Source organism: Cupressus sempervirens, chromosome 3, assembly GCF_028749045.1.
Source record: "Cupressus sempervirens isolate cs-2001-9-10 chromosome 3, ASM2874904v1, whole genome shotgun sequence".
In the NCBI taxonomy this organism is placed as follows: Eukaryota; Viridiplantae; Streptophyta; class Pinopsida; order Cupressales; family Cupressaceae; genus Cupressus; species Cupressus sempervirens.
This window is the reverse complement of record NC_143120.1, coordinates 154,567,978-154,576,252: the sequence shown is the minus strand read 5'-3', so window position 1 is coordinate 154,576,252 and position 8,275 is coordinate 154,567,978. Positions and strand designations below refer to the sequence as shown.

The 8,275-nt window shown below is 34.1% G+C and overlaps 1 pseudogene; it reads left to right on the top strand.

The window, feature by feature from the left end:
• The first annotated feature begins 2,178 nt into the window (after positions 1 to 2,178).
• Positions 2,179 to 3,606, top strand: LOC149565226 (UNC93-like protein 1 pseudogene; annotated as a pseudogene).
• The last annotated feature ends 4,669 nt before the right edge of the window (positions 3,607 to 8,275 follow it).

Below are 8,275 nucleotides of genomic sequence, written 5' to 3'. Positions count from 1 at the left end.
TAGTTCCAATGAAAAGATGCCTAGACCAAGACAGACTTGAAGATTTCATAGCATTCATACTTAAGGATTTTTTGTGCATGAAATATTACAAATTCCTGTGTCTGTAAAAATCAATTTATATAAATAATTTTAATATGTTTTAAAATTGTACTAAAATTTTTTTTTGTTCATGAAAGATTACAAATTGAACTAATGTATCTTGCACATATCAAATTACTCTCTCCCATATATTTAGTTATATTTAGCTTCTTATCGGTTAACCCTTGCACCTCATTTTGGTGCAATCACTAGTTTTATATTTGTTGAAAAGGGCAAGTGATGGATGTATGATGATTAAAAAATAAAATCTTAAATCATTTTCTTTCACTCTCCTTATGGTTTCATGTTTATTGGTGTGTTGTCATGTTTTCCTAGTCTTGTATGGTGTCTTCCAATGATTCAAGTTGTTATATTTGTTTTTTTCCCATTGTTTTGTTATAGTATTATAGATCATGTAAAGGTACATTGGGTTGAAATAGAGATCCATGTCCTATTATTGTGTCTTCTTTGACCATTGGCTTTGCAAGATCTTTTGGTTTGAATATTATGTTTTAACAAATTCAGCCATTTAAATATTATGAAGAATGATAATATCAAGTAAGATCATGAGTGTCGATTATGAAGGAATTTTGTGCAAAGTTAGAAATGATAACTCCATCTATGGAGGTTTAAAATGGGTAGAGTTTTGTACCTTTCTTAGAGCAAGTGGCACTAGAAGATGAAGACTTCAACACTAAAAAGATTAGCGGTATTGTTAGTATAGATTATGAGAGTGAGAATTGAATCATGAAGAAGAGCTTCAAATTGCTAATGAAGATATTGAACAACTTGTCTCTTTTTCGTAGGGCCTCTTATTAGTGTTTATGCATCTTTTGGTGTCACATAGTCAAGTAACCTTGAACTTGTTGCAATCTCTTATTGTCAAGTTTTATTAGTGGTATGTTGAAAAGGGTCGGGAATAGGTTGGAGACTTTGAGAAAAAACTATAGTAAGGACTACTAAAATTATATGAGTCCATATAATGTAGTTCAATTTTATGTGGTCAAGTAGAACTTCATAGTTTCAATATTTTTTTCACCCTTTTTAATTAATAAAATAAAAAAGACAGAAAAAATTATTCTAAAAATGATTTCTTTTTCAAAACACTCTGTATAAGGTACTCTTTTCTCATAGTCTCATCAACCTCGTTGAATAGATTAATTAGTAGGGGTCAAAACTTCTTATATTCTTATGAGGACACAACTCGGTCTAATGATCCTTTACCTTGTAGAATATATATAGATTTAAAATTCAACTTGTATTGTTTCTTTGTATTATAGGATGCATTACCCTAATAATGATATATTTGAATATACAATTCATCTTATACGCTTTTTTCATCTTGATAAATATTACAAAAATTATAATTCAAATTATAGACTCGTCCACCTTATAAGACTTGCTCTCTTAATAGATTTACTATTCAAATAAAAATAATAATAATAAGCCACTTCACATTATAACTCCTCCAATTCCTCTTTTTACATTTTTCTTCTCACTTCACACTTACTCCAATACCTCATTAATTTTTTATACTACACCGCTTCTACTTAATTCTCTTTACTTTAATACTTCTCTTGAATTCTGCATTTCTTCTATCTAATAAGATATGAACAATAATTTAAAACAGAAAAAAAACATCTCTATCCTACAATAGAGCCGTCTATCTAGTCATAGAATTTAAATCTTACCAAAGATGGACTTAGTTACAGGCCGTTGACAACATACATTGTGTCAGTGCCATCGAAACAAATATTATACAATAAAATCCAGCCAGCCGGCTTAGTTCCAAAGGAAAGACGCCCAGGTCAAGACAAACTTGAAGTTAACACAGAATACATACTCCAGGATCTGGATCTTTTTAAAGAATGGTGAAACTCAAAATATAAATAGCTGTATAGGGAAGACAGGATTCATATTAACCAATGTGGAAATTCAAAGTATCCCATTGCTAGCCAGTTTGGAAATTCCTCTCTTGCTGGTTGCAAGGCAAATGCCTAGGAATATTTGCCTTCTTTGCCTTCTTTGTAATTATTCTGCTCACAAATCCCCCAATAAAACTGTAGATAATTATCAATTCTTGCAAAAAACAGATTGATATCAGCCATGGGTATAGATAACGAAGCGCAAGCAGAGGAAGGGAGTCCTTCCAAAGGGATTCGCTACAATTCTCCCGTTGTTCAAGTGATCCTCATTGGCTTTGTGTGTTTTTGTTGCCCTGGCATGTTCAATGCTCTCTCTGGAATGGGAGGCGGAGGGCAGGTGAATGCTGAGGCAGCCAACAATGCAAACACTGCTCTCTACACAACATTTGCAGTGTTTGGCATTTTGGGTGGAGGAATTTACAACGTACTCGGCACTCGCCTCACCTTATTCATGGGCTGCTCCACATATGTCCTCTATGCTGGTTCATTTCTCTACTACAATCACTATCAGCACCAACTGTTTGCTATAATAGCAGGAGCAATTTTGGGCATTGGGGCAGGGCTTCTTTGGGCAGGGCAGGGTGCCATCATGACATCATACCCTACGGAGGACAAGAAGGGCAGGTACATCGCCCTCTTTTGGAGCATTTTCAATCTTGGAGGTGTCATTGGAGGTTTCATTCCATTCATTTCAAATTACCACAAGACTGCAGGGAGTGTGAATGATGGAACATACATTGGATTCATGTGCTTCATGGGCATTGGTGCCCTTCTGACTTTCACCCTCCTTCCACCTCATAAAGTGGTAAGGGATGATGGAACGAGAGTGAGCATTATGAAGTATTCCAATCCCACAACTGAGTTGCTTGAAATACTCAAACTCTTCTTGAATTGGAAGATGATGCTGCTGTTCCCTGCCTCTTGGGCTAGCAACTTCTTCTACGCTTACCAATTCAACCATGTCAATGGCCAATTGTTCTCATTGAGGACTAGGGGATTCAATAATGTGTTTTATTGGGGTGCACAGATGTTGGGATCAGTGGGGATTGGGTATATCCTTGACTATGGTTCCCATAGCAGGAAGAGAAGAGGGTACATGGGTGTGACTATAGTTGCCTTGCTTGGAACAGCCATATGGGTAGGTGGGCTTGCCAATCAGCTGAAGTACAATGGGAAAAAGCCTAATCTTGATTTCAAGAACTCAGGGGCATCTTATGGAGGCCCATTTGTCCTCTACTTCTCATATGGACTTTTGGATGCCATATTCCAAAGTTTGGTGTACTGGATGATTGGAGGTCTTAGTGATGGCTCTCAGACTCTAAGTAGATATAGTGGATTCTACAAAGGTGTGCAGAGTGCAGGAGCAGCTGTTGCTTGGCAGGTTGATGCACATAAGACTTCTCCATTGGCAGAGCTGGTAATCAATTGGGGTCTTACCACAATCACCTATCCACTTTTGTTTGTTCTTGTTGCATTCGCTATCAATGATAAACCTTCTCCTGTGGCTGATTTTGATGGAGACATGGGAGACTTGGATGGATCTTTAACAGATGAGAATGTGCAAAGGGAATTGCAGAAAAGCTCTCTAGATGATCCAGAATGAGTATTGAACGCCACACATTCATCACAATGAAATTTGATTAAAGAACTATCTCAAGGCTTTGATTTGGCTTTTTTTCCACAAAAACTAGTCTATTTTCTTCTCCTTGATAAGCATGCTAGCAGATGTGTATTCTACTTTATTCTATTCTCGTAGGGTATTTTATTTAACTAGTTTAGCTGGCAGATACTATTTACTTTCTAAAAGTATTAGTTTGGTGAGATTTTATCTTATTTCATTTACATGTTGAACTAGGTCATTCAATTCGTGCTATGTTAAGTTGTTTCATGTCATTGGATTAAAATACATGTCACGGTCTTATGAAATTTTACCTCACCTTGATTATATAAGCAAGGCTAGATATTACATATTCCATCATAATATCAATCAAAGTTTTTTTTTTCGTGATATCTTATTTTACAAGCGATCTTAGGACATTTGAACCAATCTTCAATTCTTATAGGTATAATATCAAATAATACTATAATAATTGAAAATGTATAAAAAAAATTAGTCAGTTTTTATGCTTATTCCAAGATGAATCATATGACAACAAATTGCACAATCTTGTATAAATTGGACTTACTCCATTATCTACCATCCTTGTCCATTTACACTTATCCATGTGTACTTAACCTTATCTTACATATATATCAAAATATTCCTACATCCTTACTGATTTATTAAAACTACTATTGCCCCCAATTTCTAACACTATTGTTGCTTTGATATTAGCATTCACTATAACCTTACGATGCAACATAGATTGCACCAAAAAATTCTAACCCTTATAATTCAAATTCTTTGTTGTCTCCCATTCATTTTTTCCAAGCTACTAGTTGACTTGGTATGCATTTTCCTTGATTATTACAATTGTCTTCTATCTAAACTTGTTTGGTATGAATCCATTATCATCTAATAATTATTTGAATTTTGAGAGCAAACAAAAATTATTCACTAAGATAATACTTAAATTAGAAGAATAAAATACGTCCAATTCGTCATCGATGATGAGCTATTTGTGGTCTATTTTGTTAGGGTAGAACTTCTTAATGTATCATTAAATTTTTATCAAAAACTTTGTACAACCATGTTTTGTGGTTATCTCTAGTTGATACATCATTCAAATCAACACTATAGTAAGGAATTCAAAGGGAATTCATCAACAATAAATGTAAAATCTGAAGTTGTTGAAGTATAAAGGTTGTACTCTTGTGTAATAACCATGTCGTAGGGTAAAATGACTAGAACTAGAATGAATGAATGAACAATGAAGGAATTTTAATGACATCCACTAGAATTGATGGTCTAGGGAACAAAGAGACGCCAAATTAACTTTGTTGGTTGACAGTTTGTCCTCCTATTAGATTTTATAACCTGACTAGCTTTGATACCCAATGTTTTGGAGAGACAAAAGGATGTTTACCAACAAATGGGTCAGTGTATGTCTTCTATCACTAACCTCTAAATTACTAGGTACAACTCCCTTATGATTTGCAATGAATATGTTTTTATGAGATCATAAGTTTTGACATTATAAGCTCTTAACCTAAGAACAGTAAAGGATAACCAAATTATTTGTAGACACAAACAATTCAGGCAAAATAGATTTGAATAACCTATCACACCTAATGGAATGATAGTAGTAGATTATCTTGATATTTCTAACACTTACTTCTATTCTAAATGCAAATTAACCATCTAAATGCAGAAGAGGAATGAAGAGATATGCACATGAGGGAAAATGGAATTGCTTTCACTATTAGTCTTGAATGAAATGGAATCCAACCAACAACTAATAGATTCATACACATTTGTCTTTCATTTCCCAATGAAACTATCTAACATGTTATGAAACCAGCAAGAGAGGAAACAAAACCACATATAAAGAAAGTAAGTGGAATCACCTTTGTTGGAGTTACCAAAATGAAATGGAATCCATATGGTTAACACAGAATCACATATGATTATCTTTCAACTCTTAATGCAGAACCAATCTATGCATGGGCAACAAAACATGACAAGCAAATAAGGTAAATGGAATTACAGACCAATTCACCATCGAGTTTGCCAACCTTTGTATTGTCAAATGAGGTTACATTTATAGTTTAATGTTATCCTTCAGCTCAATAGAGCAATAGTCAAAAAAAATAAAAGGAAATAAAATATGAAATTATCGAGTGATATGAACATGTGGCATCTTCTCCATCAATGATTTTGAATCCATGGTGCTTCTGAAAATATGCAACAATTATTCAGCTTCATGCAATCTTAGGAATCCTCTTGAATTTTTTTTTTCTTCCTCTTTTGTTGTTTCACGCCAAGCCTGTATAATTCATAATACAACGGTCACTGTAACTTCAAATTTCCATTGTTGATCTCAAATCAACAGTCTAGAATAAATCTTTATAAACCCCTTTTACTTCTTCCTTCACACTTTCCTTTGTGGGTCCCTTTATAGACACCTGTCAAGCTGTCGTATTCCCACATTGGTTAATCTTCAGTCATTTCTGGAAAGCGAGAATACGAGTGTCGTTGATTTTCGAAGATCTATTGGCTGAGATCCACTTTCCTTTCCATTCATATCTATTCCATGTTGCATGTTTGCAACTACCATTCATTTGATGCTTTCCTTCGACGTGATGATGCGATTAATTTTAACCTTTTGTGTCAGCTTGCAACTTAGCATATCTTTTTTTCACTAACTACGACGACTTGGTGATAACCACTCATTAACTATGATCATAATATCTCAACATTAAATTTAACTTTCACTTCTAACCTGCAATTATGCAATGACTGCTCTCACAATTTCACATCCTTAATCAAAATTTATGATTTTAACCATGTAATTGTGTGATTCCTTTATTTCATTTAGTCTCAACCATAACCAGAGGTTACCTTTTAATACTTGAGACTATGTGATTCACATGCCTTTTTTTGCATCGTAGCCTTAACCTTGGCTTACTTTAACTTGCCCACAATGATGCGATGATCATCGATTTCAAAGATCTAAGGCCCCGTTTGGTTGGGGAAGATGAATTTTCCTCATAACCAGGTTATCTGATAACCAGGTTTTCGAAAACCTGGTTATGTATTTTAGGAAGATAGTTGGACCGTTTGGTTGACACGGAAGATGAATTTTCAAATCCATATTCTGCGTTTGGTTGCCAATTTAGAAATTGGAATTGGAACAGAATATGACTAGGAATATCTTTTTGTTGCGTTTGGTTGTTCATTTTCTAATTGGAATTGGAATTTGATGTAAATTTTTTTAATCTTATTTAATTAGTGAAACACAAGGATTAAAATGAGTAAAGTATTAATATTTATGATTTAATTTATTTATAATTAGACTACATTATTATTATTTTTTATTCTTGAATATTCACAGTTTTATTTTGTTAGTCAATAATAAATAAAATGATTATTATTTTTTATTTTAATTCTATTTATTAGCAAAGAAAAGTAAAAAATAATCATACATGCAATCATTTGTACGAAGTTTTTTTTGTCCCATTGTTGGAAATTGTGATCATATATATTATATATTTTTGAAAAATTGTGTAAGACAAATTTATCGTCGAATTGAATTTATTGTCAAGTTCATCCGAACTTCATAATTGTCGAACTCGAATTGAAACTTGAACCTTGTGACTTAGCCGCTAAATATGTGTGTTTGTGTCCTCTCTCTATCCCTCCCTGTGTTTGTGTTCATCCACGTGATTTGGCAGAAGGATTGGACACAATAAATGTTGTTTATGCAGATGAATTATTGCCTACACTATATGAGAATTCTCGCATCTCTTAAGACTAGTTGCCGACACAGAGAGGGATTGTGAGGCGTGTTGTGGCTCTTGGTCGGTATCTTTAGAATCCATTGGCCATGGTTGCAACATTATATAGTCTTGGCAAAGAAATATTATCATTGAAGCTTCATTCACTGAAACATTTCCTTACTCCAAATGAAATGTATGAAGCTGTTGAGCAGGTAATAGTTACAACAACCAACTGTAGAGGCTATGAAGCCACTTGTCTTTATAAATGCTATTGGTTTTTTTAAGGGTTAGAGGGAATGGACAAGCAGCATCCGAAAACCATGTTATGGATCCATTGGATGATACTAGAATTCATCCAAATTCATATGAATTTGCCAAGAAAATGGCTAAGGACATATATTGTGAAGAAGCTAGACATGATATAGATGATATGGATGAGGAAACACAAGAAATGGTTGTTGAGCATGTCAAAAATATCCTAATCTGTTAAATGCCCTTGATATTGATGAATATGCTAGAAGTGTGGAGCAATGGACATCCAATAAAAAGCAGAAAACCCTTGCTGACATAAAGAGTGAATTGTTACATGGATTTCAGGATTTGAGATCACCATATAAAGAGCCATCCCAGGATGAGGAATTTTATCTGCTGACTGGAGAAAATGAAGAGACCCTGTTAATGGAAAAAATTGTCCCCGTAGAGTCCAAAATCATCGTATAATTTGTGATCTGGAATCAAGCTTGACATGAATAATATTGAAAGAGGAGCTTTCTGATGATCTAGATATAGATCCTTCAGAAAAAATTGCAGAAGGCAACATCCTTACCTGTTGGGTGAAAACTATGACAAAAGTGAAGTACATAGTTGAGTTAACTTGCAAAGAGAGTTCACTA